Raw genomic sequence first — 18008 nt, forward strand, 5'->3', positions numbered from 1 at the left:
ATCTCTTTGAAAAAACTCTATTTTGGTCAGAATCATTTGCTAGTAATGAATGCAATGCCTTTCGTTTTTCTTCCAACAAATGCTGAATATTTCCATCACTTTCATCAAACCAATCTTGATGTTTCATCTTCTTTACTCCCAAAACTTCTTTACTTAAATTGTATAGTTCTCCTCTGAAGTCCATCCATTCATATGTCCAATCCAAATTTCAATTTTCTCCTGAAATTCTATTCTAACCGTTTTATCATTAAGAAGATTCACATTCAAACGTTTAGGGATGTCAGTGCCACTTTGTCTACTTTTTGGTTTCCCTACAAACTTGATCTTCCCATGAACCAAGCAATGATCTGCCCAACATTCCGTTCCCCGCATGACCCGCACTATACAGAAATCTCTCTTATCTCGCTTTCTAGTTATCATATAGTCTGTCAGGTGCCATTTTTTTGAACCAGGGTGCGTCCATGTAGTTTCGAACTTATCTTTTTGCTGAAAAGCAGTGCTCATAATAAATAGATTCAGCTCAGAACACATCTGTAACAAAAGTAAGCCATTGCTGTTACAATTTCCCACTCTGTGTCTTCCAATCACACCCCATGTCTCATGATCTTTACCAACTCCAGCATTAAAATCGCCCAATATGATAATCCTATCCTTGTGTGAAATTTTGCAGATGTTCTCTTTCAGCACATCATAAAAGGAGAGCTTTTAATTTTCACTGGCATTCATAGTTGGTGCATAAACACTAACAAGTGTTACATACCAACCTTTTTTTTTAAAAGGCAATCTCAGCAATATCATTCTATCATTTGCACTGTATGACAATTCCTCTAACTTATCAACCAAGGAGGTTTTCAGAGCAAAAGCAACGCCGCTTTCTTTTTTTGCAATTTTCTTTTTCTTCTTTCTCACTCCAATAAAATGTGTAACCACTGGATTTCTCAGTAAAGTTACTTTGCCCAAGAAATCTAGTCTCTGATAATGCTACAATGTCCATTGCATACTTTTACTTCTCCTTACCAATAACAGTAGACATTCTCACTGGGTATCTTTTATTTCATTCTGAATCTAATAATGTTCTTACATTCCAGCATTCAATATTCATGGAAACCTTACTGTTGTTGATGCTGCACGCAGAGGCAGGATGACCACCGAGCCCAGGCTTCGATACCCTGGGGAACCTGCCGGGCCAGACCAGTTCACCTCTGGATCCCAAGCCCTTTTTGCCATTTACATCTTCATGGTTTATAAATCTCATAATTGTATTTAAGCCTTTTTTTTCGGGCTTCGACCAGCCCCATTCATTGAGATCGTGTAACTTCAGCAAAATTTGCTCAAGCAATACCCGTACCAGAAACTTTTTAAAGCGAGGAGAGATCTTGCACTCACCCGATCCTACTCTCTAAGTACCAAAAGCATAACCTATAAAGAGGAATTAATCTTCATCAATGGATGCTCTTTGAGACTGCAGGTTTAATTTCAGAGAATCCTTCTCCTAGATAGCTTGTAATCCAAAACTAAAGAGCTACTATCTGCCCATCGTAGGGATTTTACATGCACTCACACCGACACACATTAACAGCCACAGTTAGTAATAATGAACACACACCATTATACACACTGAACAAGATAAAAGCTATAAATACATATATATACAGTACAAATAAAAATATATACATCCCCACCAAAAATTGCCATGCATATATTACACAAAATTATTCAGAAAAATTCATAAAAATACATACATACACACACACACCACACACACACACACACACACACACACACACACACACACACACACACACACACACACACACACAACACAAAATACACTCACACAACTTTACATACTTTATTGGATGACCGTTGACTCTTCTGAGTTCTTCCGCCATTTGACGGGTCTTGTTTTTTATTCCGCAGGATGTCCAACAGTGACCCTCCTCACCAAGCAAGCTTGGTGGGGTTGCCGGTTTACTCGCCGACGACCCGACCATGTTCTACTGGGTTACATGTTACCAGTAGCACATAAGAGCAACCTGACACAATAAATAAATAAATACATACATACATACATACATACATACATACATACATACATACATACATACATACATACATACATACATACATACATAAATACAAAAATACCCTGTTGTTGATGTTGAAATTCCAATGAAGGAGCCTTGGATCTAGGTTAGAAATCGGTTCTTTCTCTATTGGCAAGAATCTTGAAATAAAACTGAATAAGGAGATACATACATATACATACATACATACATACATACATACATACATACATACATACATACATACATACAGAGACAGTGACGCTCTTGTAATCTAAAGGTGCAACTGCATGTGGAGACTGTGTCATGTTTCTGTGGAAGACATCACGCATGTAATTAGCAGCTGTTCAAAATTACATTCATAAACACCAACTCAATATAGAATATTACCATCAAAACGTCTGTCAAATGTAAGGATAACAGGCTGGATATTGTTGTTTGGGACAGAAGGGCAAAGGGATGTACTATCATAGAGGTTAGCTGCCCTGCAGATATAAATATCTCTTTGAAAATCAAAGTAAAAGAGGATATCTATAGACAACTGCTTCGAAACCTCCACCTTCTATATCCAGACTATGAATTCATATTCATACCAATAATAATTGGAGCACAAGGCTTTGTTAGTGAATGTTTAAAGGAGAATCTGGATAAACAGGGATTTTCAGAAAGAGAAATCGACCGGCTGATCCGTACATTACAAGTGCAATCTGTGAATAGAACAGTAAAACTATGCAAGAATTTTCACAATTTCCAAATGCGAATTTGTCTGTGTTAAGTGCATAATGGAGATTCGTTCAGAAGAAAGGGCAAAATTTTGGTTAACATCCAAAGCCACAATAAAGCAATCAATATGGAGCTGAATGGACGAAACAACTTGGAGAAGTGAGTTTAAATAGTTCAAACGAATTTTGAGCAAAGAACGGTATCTTAATAAGGGAATAAACGCAAGACCTGACCTAGCTTCATTTGTTTTAAAGAAGCTGAATGTCTTGTAGAAAAATGGTTCCATCAGTTTTCTAACGAGGCTGAAAATGTACAGATTGCTAGTAGCTTCGATTTTTCTTTACGGGTGCCAAAAATGGAGACTTACATCCAACATAGAACGTGGAACACAGGTGGTCAGAAGGCTGATGCACAGCTCGGATGTAGAACAGGCTTTCAACACACACACACACGCGCGCGCAAACGCCTACGGGGTACCTTTAGGAAATATAATTGGTTGAAATGATTCAATGTTTTAAAAATGTTATGCCTCCAGCATGAAACTAATTCTAATGGTTGTTTAGTCGTCGAACTTTGGACGATAGAATTTCATAGCTCTCAGAGGCGCAAACCTATGCTTTTATTGCTAAGGTCTGGTAAAACATAAAGCTTTCCGTTATACATTGAAAGACGTGTATAAAATGACGTGACTGACTATGAATTCCAAAAGCATTTCGACGGCAACGTGTCTGCTTTTCTTTTATGGTTTTTATGATGATAAAATCATGCATATTCGATGTATGATGGGAAAAATCTTGTTTTAAATGGAAGTCCGTTAATCCTTATATATGGAACTTTGGTCGGATTTCTGTTAACCTTGCAATAATAGCAAATGTTTGGACGTACAGTCTCCATGAAGAGGGACGTTGCTATTGTTTTTTCAGTAGAAACCGGTAGGAAGACTGTTAATTGTTTTAGTAGTTTGCTAATATTTGCGCAAAAATATGAGTGGTAGAATATTAGATTTTAATAATACTTTGGCTGTGTTGATACAGAAAATATTTCAGAAAGAGCTTGTAAACTATTTTAGCTACAAATGTCACTATTCCTAAGTTGAACGGTGGATTACACTAAATGGTAGATATCTTTCTACGCTTAACAGATATTAGATTAATATTCTACATTTGCTGTGTAAATCCTTTTATTAAGTGTTTCATTACAATAACGAAATGCATTGTCGAAAATTTGCTCATAAGAAAATGGAGAATCCTAAGAATGTTTTACAAACTGAACTGTTAAAATTTGAGGTGATTGGATTATTAATAAAAGTATTGTAACTTTTCATTTGCTGTTAAATTTAGACATTTCTAGTTTAAAAGTAATATAAAGAAAATTAATAGTTTTATAACTGAGGAACGTGAAGTTTTGAAAAGAATATGGATGTTGCAGCAAAATCTATCAATAGTTTGAGAATTAAAGTTGAATAATGATAACAAGCCGTCATCTCTATATAAACCTCTCAAGATGTATGAAAATGTGCTCTGCAGAGCGTTTAAAATGTATAAGTAAACAACATCCCTGACTTCAACTAAATTCTTTGAACCCATACAAATCTGGAAAGGCCCATTATTATACTTCTTAATCCGAATGCAGTTGCCATACAAGTTTAGATGATTTCTATGTATTTTTAAGTGTGTAATTTACGTAAATAAGCGCGGCAGTAACAAAGAAATTCTGCCATTATAGGGCTGCAATGTTTTAAATTACTTTTTATTTGAAAGTGTTTTAAATCATTGGCTGACTGAATTCATATTATTCCGCAGAGGTAGCTGTGAGGTTAAGCATGGACTTGGGCGTAATGATAGCGTTTAGTATATATAAAGGAATAAACGCAAGACCTGACCTATATATATATATATATATATATATATATATATATATATATATATATATATATATATATATATATATACATACACACACACACATACATATATATATATATATATATATATATATATACATATATATATATATATATATATATACATACATACATACATACATACATACACACACACATATATATATATATATATGTATATGTATATATATATACATACATACATACATACATATATATATATATCTACATACATACATACACACATACATACATATATATATATATATATATATATATATATATATATATATATATATATATATATATATATATATATATATATATTAATGGTTCTACTATCTGCTTTTGAATGATTAATGAGTCTGAACGAAACGTGGTTGGTGAAATTAGTTTGTGGTCTTTAAATATGAAATAGAAATCTTTGTTACAGATGCTTCGACTGCGTCTTTGTTTAATTCGTTGGCAATTTTTAGCATTAATAATGAATATTAATGCTAAATTCCTTAATTTATTTCTTTTTCATATAAATTCAAAATTGAATTAGTGACGAAACAGCCATTGTTTGTCTGTTGCTATCGTATAACCATATTTGTTTTATCGTAGTAGACAAAAACATTATCACTGACTTTTAACTTTTTCATCTTCTTCCTTCGATCATTCTAAAAAGCGTTCATATTTTCCTCAATTTAATTATTGCAATTAGAATTAATATTTTGTTCGTCCATAAGTCGTTTAGAGGTTGGCATGCAACCTTTTGAAACTCAACTTTAATTTTCGTTTCATCTTCACGCGAATTTTCTCCTAAGCAAATCTTAGACTTTGTTGTAGAAGGTATTTCAAATAGCTTTTATTCGATACCTATAATTTACATCTTGCTAGAATAATAATTACAAGTCCATTGATATTAAACGTTTTCTTAACACAACTTTAATCCTAATCCATTACATATTTAAAACAATACCTTATCTTCTGCCAAAGGTAAATTTAGTTCTCTTAATTCCGTTGATTCTTCATTAACTTTTGGATATTTTAATTCTAGTTTCCTCCCACCAGCAACTCTCAAGTGGAGGCGCAATGGTCAAATGGTTATGGCAGCGGACTCGCGGTCGAAAGATCGCGGTTTCGATTCCCAGACCGGGCTTTGTGTGTGTTTATTGAGCGAAAACACCTAAAGCTTCACGAGGCTCCGGCAGGGGGTGGTGGAGACCCCTGTTGTACTCTTTCGCTCCAACTTTCTCTCACTCGTTCTTTCTGTTTCTTGTCCTCGACTACCTACGCACCCGCTGAGCCTGGATGCGCATTCATCCATCCGCCGATGCTCTCGGTGTCGGGGGTTGACCTGCTTTCTCTTCTGCAGGTCTTACGAATAGCAAAGGACCACGTTTCGGACTTCTCCCATCTTGCGAGCTCTGGGACGAAGACCGCTTCGCTCAACAGCAACAGCAACCAGCAACTCTGTGGAGTGGACTTGTAGCGCGCATGCACGACTACGGACTTCCTCAAGAGATCTTCTTTGCTGAAAGAGCTAGGCCGATGTAGAATGTGGCAATGATAACCACTCTAGAGGTTGGTGTTCGAACCTCGCTACTGACTCCACTGATGTTTTCAATCAAGAGTTTGGGTTTGATTTTGTGAAGAAAAGGACGTAAATGAAAGCAAGACATCGAGGCTATTACTAAGTGGTGTACCCGAATATTGCAAGGTGATTGGATATAAAGTTAGTGGCCACGTGGGAAGCATTTGAAGATGAAGCGTATCTATCACTTAAGAAGAAGAACAACTATTGAGATAATGTTGGGCTGGCAGATTTATCGTCTGCTGTTTAGGGGTTGGCTTTAACGGTGTCGCTTGCTGTTCAGGAGTTGACCTTCCAAGGTATTGCTTGATGGTTGAGGTGGTGGTCTCTGAATATGTTTGTCAGTTCAAGTGGCGGCATTCTAAGGTGTCATTTGCTGTTTTAGTGGTCGATCTTTCAAGATGTTGCTTGCTACTTTAGGAAACTACCTTCCAAGGGGCCACTTACTGTTTTAGGGGTCGACCCTCCAACATGTTTGCTGGTGTTAAGTGGACGGCTACAACTGTCTACAAATAATTTTCAGTGATATTCTCTACGAAGTACTAATTCTGGCCGTGATATTGTTGAGAACAGCGCATTGAGAGTTTGTGTTTTCTTTAAAGCAGATTACTTGGTCCAAGCTAGTCCCAGTTTCTGGGAGAGAAGCCTCCGTCTAAAATACTCCAAAGTCAGCGACTGACGTTAACGTGAGCAGTGGGTTTTGTCTATCACCAAAGATCAAGTCTACTTCTCACCTTTCCTCACCTTAATCTAACATGCTGTACGGTGTTGTTTGATCCATGGCCAGGGCTTAATAACATCATTTCAACCACGATCCCCTCGCCCTCTTTTAGGGTGTGTTGCATTACATTATCTAGCCTTTCCTTAAGACAGTAAAATATGACTTTAGGGGAACTTAGCTACTATTTCTAACATGTCGACCAACCAAATAACTGCTCCCACATAGCTATCACTGGCGATGATGACATAAACTTAACAACGAGAGCCTACCTTACTACAACCATCACTATGATGGGGTGGGGAGACATAGCCATAAATACTTACTTGTACTTGTACTTGTGGCGACATTCACCCTGGGCGGGTTGAGTCGGCTTCTTCTACTCATGGAAGAAGTTTCGTGGGAATATGTGGATTTCACAAGCGGTCCCCAACAATCCCGCATGTAGAGACATCCTGTTTGCCGCAGATTATCAGCAGACGCAGGGACAGAACGACCGAGAAGCCGCTGGGTCCGAAGCAGACACTCTGAGGATTTTCACCAGAGCTCCGTCTGCCGGGTTGTGGCCCTAATACCACTCGGTGTTAGACCAATCCGCCTTGGGTGGCCCTACCAGGAACCGAAGTTCTCGATGGCATAGCTCTGACACTACCCGTTGCCAGCGTCCCCACCACGGTGAGGAGGGGATGGACTTTGGGGACGCAAGCAATAAGTAGCCATAAATACAGTTACAGCTAATAATTCTTGAATTGTCATCTCTAGACCTCCCCCTCCCCCTGTCACTCAGTTATGCTTGTTAACTCTTTCGGTCATCTGAAACCAATAAACATCGTCATTTCTCAATTATTCTCTCTTAGAGAATCTCAATCTTCTGGTTACAATCAAATTTCATTCCTCCGTTTGCTGCTGCTGCCGTTGCTGTTGCTCTGCTGCTGTTGTTGCTGCTGCTGCTGCTCCAGATCGATATATTATCAGTGAAATCACATTAAACAGCCTATCAGATAATTGCCAAGATAATATTCAGGATTATCTGATAATAAATTGATCTGACAGTAAATTTTATATGGTTAGGGAATTAGTTATTTATTTAGAATTCAAGAAAATTCGAACTTTCGCCGTCGCCGTCGTCTTTGCATCCGTTCGGCTGTCGATTATTTTACCTGGTGGTGAATGTTTGATGAGCGGGTTAACGAGAGATCGATTGCATATAATTGCAGATCAGCAACAACCAGAACTAAGAATCCAGTGACGAAATTGACAGAGAAATGAGACGATTAACAACTCTGAATACTGGGACTTCGAAATAAGGGTAACGTGATGCCACTTTGGATTTTCTCCAATAGCTTCTCACAGCACAATATGCGATACAATAATGTCGATTGTTGTAGAATAAAGCCTTCAACTGAATTTAGTTTCGTCATTCAAGGTTCGGATTTTGAGTTCGTTCATTCTTTACTTCTTTATTTCATTCATGAAAGAGTTGTATGTTCAGTTGAATTCCCACGGAAAAAAAATGATTTTGCCTAATTTGTTTTTTTGTAGGGATTGGTGGCGGATAGTATAGGGGTGAATGAGGTATAGTATATATTTCTTTATTGCCCACAAGGGACTAAACATAGAGGGGACAAACAAGGACAGACAAACGGATTAAGTCCATTACATCAACCCCAGTGCAAAACTGGTACTTTATTTATCGACTCCGAAAGGATGAAAGGCAAAGTCGACCTCGGCGGAATTTGAACCCAGAACGTAAAGACAGACGAAATACCGCTAAGCATTTCGCTCGGCGCGCTAACGTTTCTGCCAGCTCGCCGCCTTATAGTATAAGCATATGAGTGAGTGAGCTATAGTATAGGGGTTAATGGATTGCAGTGTAGATGGAAATGAGCTATAGTTTAGTGAATAGTGTATAGTGTACGAGCTAATGGCTTACAGTATGGGTGTGAAAGGGCCTAGCTCTGTGGTTCTCAAGCTGACAGCCCCTTCCACAGCAACAATATATTAGGGACATTTTTGTCCCTCTCTCGTCTTTGATAATGAAAAGACTAATTAGAGGTTTTGCTCCAAATAATTCTTCTTTCTGTACCTTGTGGTATTCCTGGACAAGTGGGGATTAGAAACATTGTAACTTTATTTAAGATGGCAATTTGCTTGTTCCCTTTTCTATACTCACAGTCCTAACCCCTTCCGGGTATGCCCGGTTTCCCCTATGACAAACCCTAGGTTATACAATGTAGCAGTAGCAGTGACAAACTGAATCGTCTCTGGTAATATTCAAACTCATGATGTTATGTTTCGGAACTAAACACTATCAAACATTAAGTTTAGTTCGACAGGTCGCTGTTTCTACGATTTCACTAATGTTAGTCCATTAATGGAGATGAATTTTTCTTCTTAATTTACTCCGTAGCCTTGATTAATTCATTGATTTTATTTGTGTGTTTTGGAACAATCTGTGTCAGACTTAATTTATAATAATAATAATAATAATAATAATAATAATAATAATAATAATAATAATAATAATAATAATAATAATAACAACAACAACAACAACAAAACAACAACGACGACGGCTGTCAAAGGAAAACAAGTGGAAATGATTAAAAGTGAAAAACTCAACTGTCACACAATACTTTATTGATATTGACAAAGTCAGAATGAAAGAAGACAAAAATATCTGTGTATGTCGAGTTTGATTTAATGGTCTTTTACGAAAATACATTCTGGTCCTTCGTCTAACTCCACAGCAAAAATACAATGTGTTTGTTTGTTTGTTTGTGGCTTGTTGCTTCAAATAGCAGTGACCTTGAGTAATAAACCGACATAAAAACATGTCCGTAGTGTAAAACAAATGCAACGCCGTAAACCTATTGGCTGGTGGAAATATCATTAAAATGGCGTTGTACTAACATGAGAATTATAACGTGTCCTATATTAGTACTAAATGGTTATACCGTGTTCCTAACATTTCTTCTTTGTTAAGCCCATTAAGATATAGAGTGGTACCGCTTAATAATGATTTTCTTTGAGGCATTCTGATCTAGAGTGTCATAGGGAAGCTGAGTGCTACACGTCACATGACGATTAAGTTTGAAAGTATACTCTTGTAACCCTGAGTAATATCAGGGACATATACAATAATTATAATTCAACTTTTATAAAAAATTTCTGAGTGTTTATACAAAATGATGAGATAAATACTAATTTCTAAAAGAAAAGAATTTTCACCTTCAAATAAAATTAAATAGAAAAACAAGAAAAAGAAGACAATTTTATATTCAAACTAGCACTATAGTGCTAGTGCATGCATATACAGCTGCGTGCGTGCGCGCATACACGCGACTACTGTCCAAATCTCCGACCAATCACATACAGCTAGCTGGCATTCAATTGGCGTATCAAGTTTCGGGCATTTTGATTGGGTTTTGGATAGAAAATTCACAAAAAAGTCACAGCTATTGGTTTTTTAATGGCTTTGCGGGGTGACTGGGGAAATGTAAAGATGTGCACGACCACCCTTGGACGGTTTTCAATGACCATAGAAAGTGCGAGCCCTCTAACTGAAAAATTGTGGATTTGTATAAAGGATACACACACACTCACGCAGACAGACATTTTGCCATATATATATAGAGAGATTAACGTGGATGCCTTGTTAGAACAGCGAATTAGCGTTGAGAGATTCTCTCATAGAGGTGCTTTGTGCATGAAAGCACACACGCTGATCGTAGCAGACGTGAATCGTCTGTTATGGGCGCTGGAATTCCCATATCACATAATTTCATTCAATCGGAAATCACCAGTGAGAAGCGTCCGGTCACCCATGCCAGTCAAATCCCGTGGCTATATATATATATATATATATATATATATATGTTATATTAAATTAGAGATAAAACCACTATTAGGCAAATCAAACAATGAAAAACTTAAGCCAATACATAAAATTAATTAATTTATATTATTTTAAATATATATCAAAAATATTAAAAGTTTAATAAAGATAATTAAACTTTTAATATTTTGATATATATTTAAAATAATATAAATTAATTAATTTTATGTATTGGCTTAAGTTTTTCATTGTTTGATTTGCCTAATAGTGGTTTTATCTCTAATTTAATCATCATCATCATCATCATCATTTAACGTCCGCTTTCCATGCTAGCATGGGTTGGACGGTTCAACTGGGGTCTGGGGAGCCCGAAAGCTGCACCAGTCCAGTCAGATCTGGCAGTGTTTCTACAGCTGGATGCCCTTCCTAACGCCAACCACTCCGAGAGTGTAGTGGGTGATTTTATGTGCCACCGACACAGGTGCCAGACGAGGCTGGCAAACGGCCACGCTCGGATGGTGTTTTTATGTGCCACCGACACAGGTGCCAGACGAGGCTGGCAGACGGCCACGCTCGGATGGTGTTTTTATGTGCGACCGACACAGGTGCCAGATGAGGCTGGCAAACGGCCACGATCGGATGGTTTTGTTACGTGCCCACAGCACGGAGGCCAGTCGGTGCGGTACTGGCTACGGCCACGTTCGGATGGTTTTCTTGTGTGCCACGTGCACCGGCACTGGTACCACAAAGATACAAATTCCATTGATGTTCATCTATTTTGATTTGTTTTGATTTTTTGATTTTCACTTGCCTCAACAGGTCTTCACAAGTGTCACAAGAAGGAAGGTATGCACAGGTGGACTGACTACGTCCCAGTAGGGGCCACAGGTTATGGCCTGACTAGTCTTGCCGGTCTTCGGATGGTGTTTTTATGTGCGACCGACATGCCAGATGAGGCTGGCAAACGCCCACGATCGGATGGTGTTTGTTACGTGCCCACAGCACGGAGGCCAGTCGGTGCGGTACTGGCTACGGCCACGTTCGGATGGATTTCTTGTGTGCCACAGGCACTGGTACCACAAAGATACAATTCCATTAATGTTCATCTATTTTGATTTGTTTTGATTTGATTTGATTGATTTGTTTTGATTCATTTGATTTTGATTTTCACTTGCTCAACAGGCCTTCACAAGTATCACAAGGAGGAAGGTATGCACAGGTGGACTGACTACGTCCCAGGTAGGGGCCATGGATATGGCCTGACTAGTCTTGCCGGGTCTTCGGATGGTGTTTTTATGTGCCACCGACACAGGTGCTAGATGAGGCTGGCGAACGGCCACGATCGGATGGTGTTTGTTATGTGTCCACAGCACGATGGCCAGTCGATGCGGTACTGACTACGGCCACGTTCGGATGGATTTCTTGTGTGCCACAGGCACTGGTACCACAAAGATACAAATTCCATTGATGTTCATCTATTTTGATTTGATTTGATTATAATATTTTACTATAAAATTGGATTCAATCCTAAATCTGATTTTTCCCTGTAAGTTTCGATTTATTCCCTAATATTTTAGTATATACTAGCAGTATCGCCCGGCGTTGCTCGGGTTTGTAAGGGAAATAACTATAAAGCATTTTTAGAGAGTTATAGCCAAAAAATAGCAAAAAAAATGCATTAAAAATGGAAAAAAAATTATAGTAAATTTTTTTAAAATCGTTGACTCATCGTAGACATTTTTAGAGAGTTACTTCCCTTATATAATAGCAAAAAATGCATTAAAATGGAAAAACATGATGGTAAATTATTTTTAAAATCGTAGACTCATCGTAGACGCGCGCTAATACTCAGAAGGGCTCGATATGAATCACGACTATAAGATACCCGGTTTTGGTTAAACTGCACCGCAAAATGTGGGAGTAGTTAGGAATCTAAATCGTAGGAGACAGACACACAACTTCACTTTTATATATAAAGATTTGTGCAACAACTAAAACATTCGGTTGTGCAAATTGTTTGCACAGGAAACCTGCCCTGTGTGGCGGTTTTTGCCGTTTTTGTGGATCTGTTTCAGCTTTTTTAGCGATTTCTGTTTTGGCGACTTCAAGCCATGAAGTCGTTGTTCTAAAAGAACGCTGGTCTCCTTGACAACGCTTTACGACGTTGATTTCCTTACACTCCCTTCCCCACAGCTTCACGAGGGAGGGAAGAAGGGGGAGAAGCAACACAGGTGCAGATGTGAGCGTGGACGCCAACTCCGCCGCCATCGACACACGAAAAAGTATGCATTAAAATGGAATAAAAAATGATGTTAAATTATTTTTAAAATCGTAGACTCATCGTAGACGCGCGCTAATACTCAGACGGGCTCGATATGAATCACGACTATAAGATACCCGAATTTGGTTAAACTGCACCGCAAAATGTGGGAGGAGTTAGGAATCTAAATCGAAGGGGACAGACACTCACACAACTACAGTTTTATATATATAGATATATAGAACAACAGCGTCTTTTCAGACGCTGACGTTGCAAATAGCCAGTAAGCTTATTAAGAATTAATTATTAGCGGCGGAAGCAGTATTAGCACCAAAAGTAATATTTATCATGTGATATGAGAGTCCCTGCCGCTACGTTCAGAGTTCAAATTCCGCCGAGGTCGACTTCGCCTTTCATCCTTTCGGGGTCGATTAAATAAGTACCAGTTACGCACTGAGGTCGATATAATAAACTTAGTCTGTTTGTCTGTCCTCGTTTGTCCTCTCTGTGTTTAGCTCCTTGTGGGTAGTAAAGAAATATATAACAGACAATTCTCGTCTGCTACGATCTATGTGTATGTTTTTTTATTTTATGGACAAAGCGCCTCTATGAGAGATGCTCTCAAGGCTAATAACGCAGTATTCGGCGTTCTAGCAAGACATTTACATGAAGTAGGATATAAAGATTGCGCATAGGTACTAATACTGCTTCGGTCGTTAAGAATTAAAAGTACAAAAAAAAAAAAATTGAAAATGAAACTGGTGTCCGTATTGATTTTATACTACGGAAGATCACACACACACACACACACACACACACACACACACACACACACACACACACACACACACACACACACACACACACACACACACACACAACTTTTCCTCCTTTTCCTCTTTCTCACTCTGTGTAACAGCCCCTAACTCGCTGCATGCCACCAAGCCTAATCTGTGCCTTCATCCTGGCCCTCTTACTTTAACACGGTAACTCTCTTTTATTCTTTCCTTATCCCTTTCTCTATATATGGTAGAGCGTGACTGGAGTAATCGACCAATCAAACAACGACCCAACCAGTCATCATCATCATCATCATCATCATCACCATCATCATCGTCGTTATTATTATTATTATTATTATTATTATTATTATTATTATTATTATTATTGAGTGAGCGAGCAGAGCATGCCATCAAAGTGACACTGGGGTAAAATATACGAAGCCCAGTATACCCATCATGACTACCCGTCTGATAAGGGTACACCAGGCACAACCATCACAACCATATATTATTATTATTATTATTATTATTATTATTATTATTATTATTATTATTATTATTATTATTATTATTATTATTTTAATTGCCCACAATGGGCTAAACATAGAGGGGACAAACAAGGACCGACAAAGGGATTAAGTCGATTACATCGACCCCAGTGCGTATCTGGTACTTAATTTATCGACCCTGAAAGGATGAAAGGCAAAGTCAACCTCGGCGGAATTTGGACTCAGAGCATAGAGACAGACGAAATACCAATAAGCATTTCGCCCAGCGTGCTAACGTTTCTGGCAGCTCACCGCCTTATTATTATTACGTGATGAAAATTCTCAGCTTATTTTGCTGGGTATGATGGAAAGTGTCAGCTGTCCACAGCCAGCAGACTAAAGTGGCACTTGTTTACTGGTGATGCTTCAAGAACCTTGTGAAGAATTTTTGCAGTTTCAAGCAATGCTAATTTTTGTAGGTGCTCTACCTGTCCATTTGTACCAATCTTTTAAAGCCATGTTTGTAGTTGAGTGCTGATACTTCCAAGTGCATCAATTACTATTGGTATCACGTCTGCTCTCTCATTGACCACAACCTTCGTCGTAGTTATTCAGTTTTTCTTCTCTCTCTTTTAATCCTGTTGTCACTGGGACACGTTATGTCAATTATCATGAATGTTCTTTATTTTTATCCACCACGACAAAGTCCAGTTTCCGATGTCTGGTCATGTTTCAACAATGGTTCCATGGCATTTTTTACATACCATCCTAAGCTGTTTTCCTCTGCTTCGATACAATCCTGGCAACTGATCAAACCTCTCCCACCCTTTCTTCTGGACAAGTAGTATAATCTATCGGTGTCACTCTTACGGTGGAAGGCTCCATGTACTGCCAATATTTTTCTTGTTTGGTTTCCATTTTAAGGCGGCAAGCTGGCAGAAACGTTAGCACGCCGGGCGAAATGCTTAGCAGTATTCCGTCTGCCGCTACGTTCTGAGTTCAAATTCCGCCGAGGTCAACTTTGCCTTTCATCCTTTCGGGGTCGATTAAATAAGTACCGGTTACGCACTGAGGTCGATATAACCGACTTAACCCGTTTGTCTGTCCTTGTTTGTCCCCTCTGTGTTTAGCCCCTTGTGGGTAGTAAAGAAATAGGTATTTCGTCTGTTCTAAATTCAAATTCTGCCGCGGTTGACTTTGCCTTTCATCCTCTCAGGGTCGATTAAATAAGTACCATTTACGCACTGGGGTCGATATAATCGACTTACTCCGTTTGTCTGTCTTTGTTCGTCCCCTCTGTGTTTAGTCCCTTGTGGGTAGTAAAGAAATAGGTATCCATTTTCATCCCTTCTCTCTTTTGCCATTTTATAACTCCCTCTCCATACCGAAGTGATGCCATCGCCCATGTATTAACCACTTGGATTTTATTCCATCCGGTTAATTCTGAGCACAACACCAATCTTAGTCTTCGGAAATATTCCATCCTCAATTGTTCTTTCCATTTCCTCCTCCATCATCTCGTTGAACTCTTGTATGCCAAGGTATATGTAGCCTTCCTTTTCAATTTTTTTTGACTCAGTTCTTTATTATTCCTGCTAGGGACTGTACCTTACCTCTTTTCAGGTACAATATTTCACACTTCTTGAGTCCGAATTCCATTCTAATATCAGCACTAAAATAGTGGACCGCGATCATCAAGGAACTCACTTGTGCCTCATCATTGCTATACAGTTTCAAATCATTCATGAAGAGGAGACAGTTGATTGTTTGGGAGTTTCCCTTTAGTTTATATCCCAGGTTCATTTTCCTTTTTTTTCCCTTAGTCAAAGGGATCATGCAGAGAACAAAAAGCAACGGAGATAAGCTATCACCTTGGAAAATTCCTGTTCTGATGCCCAGGCTCCCCCCCCCACCATGCTTCTCTTCATGATATATGCTACATTCTAGCAATTCCAAGCAGTTCTAAGCACTTGATGATCTGTGGAATGATATCATAAGCTTTGCGATAGTCAATCCAGGCCATTCCCAAATTTCTTCGTTTACAATCTTGCATTACCATTTTGTCTATCAATAATTGATCTTTGGTACCTCTGCATCCCCTTCTACAGCCTTTTTGTTTCGGCGGTAATATATCGTTCTCATCAAGAAATTTATACAGTTCTTCTGCAATTCCTCCTGACAGTAACTTCTACATTAATGGGAGGCAGGAAATTGGCCTCTAATTATCCACAGCATTTCCCTTTGATGCATCCTACAGGCACAACATGAATAATAATAATAATAATAACGAAAGGAAACTTGTGGATTCTCCTCATGAGCTGAATAAGGATACATCTAGTGATGCTGTCACAATAAAAACACTGGTAATTGCGCAACCTGATAATCGCTACCTCATATGAGTGCCAATGAAAAAGCAAAATATTGTGAATAACGGTGGTAAGGAAACTGAAGCCAAATGATGGTGATAGTGTTACACCCGGTAGGCTCAGAGATTCTGGTCCGACTCCAGCCTGTCGATATCCAGAAAGGGACCACCACACACGGCGTAGGTGGAACAAGCAAGCAAATTAACGCTGTGATCATGGTGTGTTACTACCTGAGAGCCCGGTAGATGAAAATGGTGCTCAAATTAGGGGTTACCGACAACGTATTATTATTATTATTATTATTATTATTATTATTATTATTATATAAACATCCTAAAACGGCTTTGTTATTCGTTTTCGCTAACATCATTATTCTCTTTCAATTGTTCCACTTAGAATACGGCACGTTCTTGCTTTGTTTTAGTGTTTCGGGTTAGACTTGTATAAAAGTTTAGTTGGAAACTATTTAAACCAAGTTGATATTGTTTTGTAAATAGTGATAGTATACCAAGATCGAAATGTATTTATTGTTCAGATATAAAGCATAGAATTAGTACTGGGAAGTCAATTTAGAGTTAAATTCGGCTGATGAAGTTTTGAAACGAACAAACTTCGGGGCGTTTTGTCTACAACTAAACAAGCAAGGCGCCGTAAATTTTTGGCAAAGTATATTGGTTGAGAGCCAGTAAATTTGGTAAGCCAAAGACGTTTCAAGATTACAATGGAAAAGTCAAATCACGGTGATAATTAAATGAATTAAGTGAATGAAATAGATTAGTTGCTCTTGTAGTTGGCGGCTGCTCTTTTCTATGAAATGCACAGGTGGAAACTAATGTCAGGTGCTTTGGCTGACGAACTGTATAGATAGTTGGTAAAAAGCGGGCTACTACCTATTGAACAGAAAGGGTGCCGAAGGAGGAGTCGGGGAGCGAAAGATCAACTCTTAATTGATAATCTAATTATCAGGAACTGCAAGAGAAGATACACAAACTTGAGCATGGCATGGGTTGAGTATCGAAAAGCGTGCGATATGGTGCCTCACTCCTGGATAATCAGAAACAATGGAAATGTATGGAGTAGCAGAAAATATGAGAAGCATCATATGGAATAGCATAAAGTGCTGGATAACGGAATTGACAACAGGGAATCAAGTATTAGGAGAGGTGAAAATCAAGAGTTGATGTTGCATGCTCCTTTGACCTCCGAATAGTCAAGAAGGAAGGCAAAAAGATTGATAAATATGACACTCTTAAATACGAAATAGCCTGACTATGGAAAATGAAGA

This window comes from Octopus sinensis, linkage group LG4 (genome assembly GCF_006345805.1).
Source record: "Octopus sinensis linkage group LG4, ASM634580v1, whole genome shotgun sequence".
NCBI classification, from domain to species: domain Eukaryota; kingdom Metazoa; phylum Mollusca; class Cephalopoda; order Octopoda; family Octopodidae; genus Octopus; species Octopus sinensis.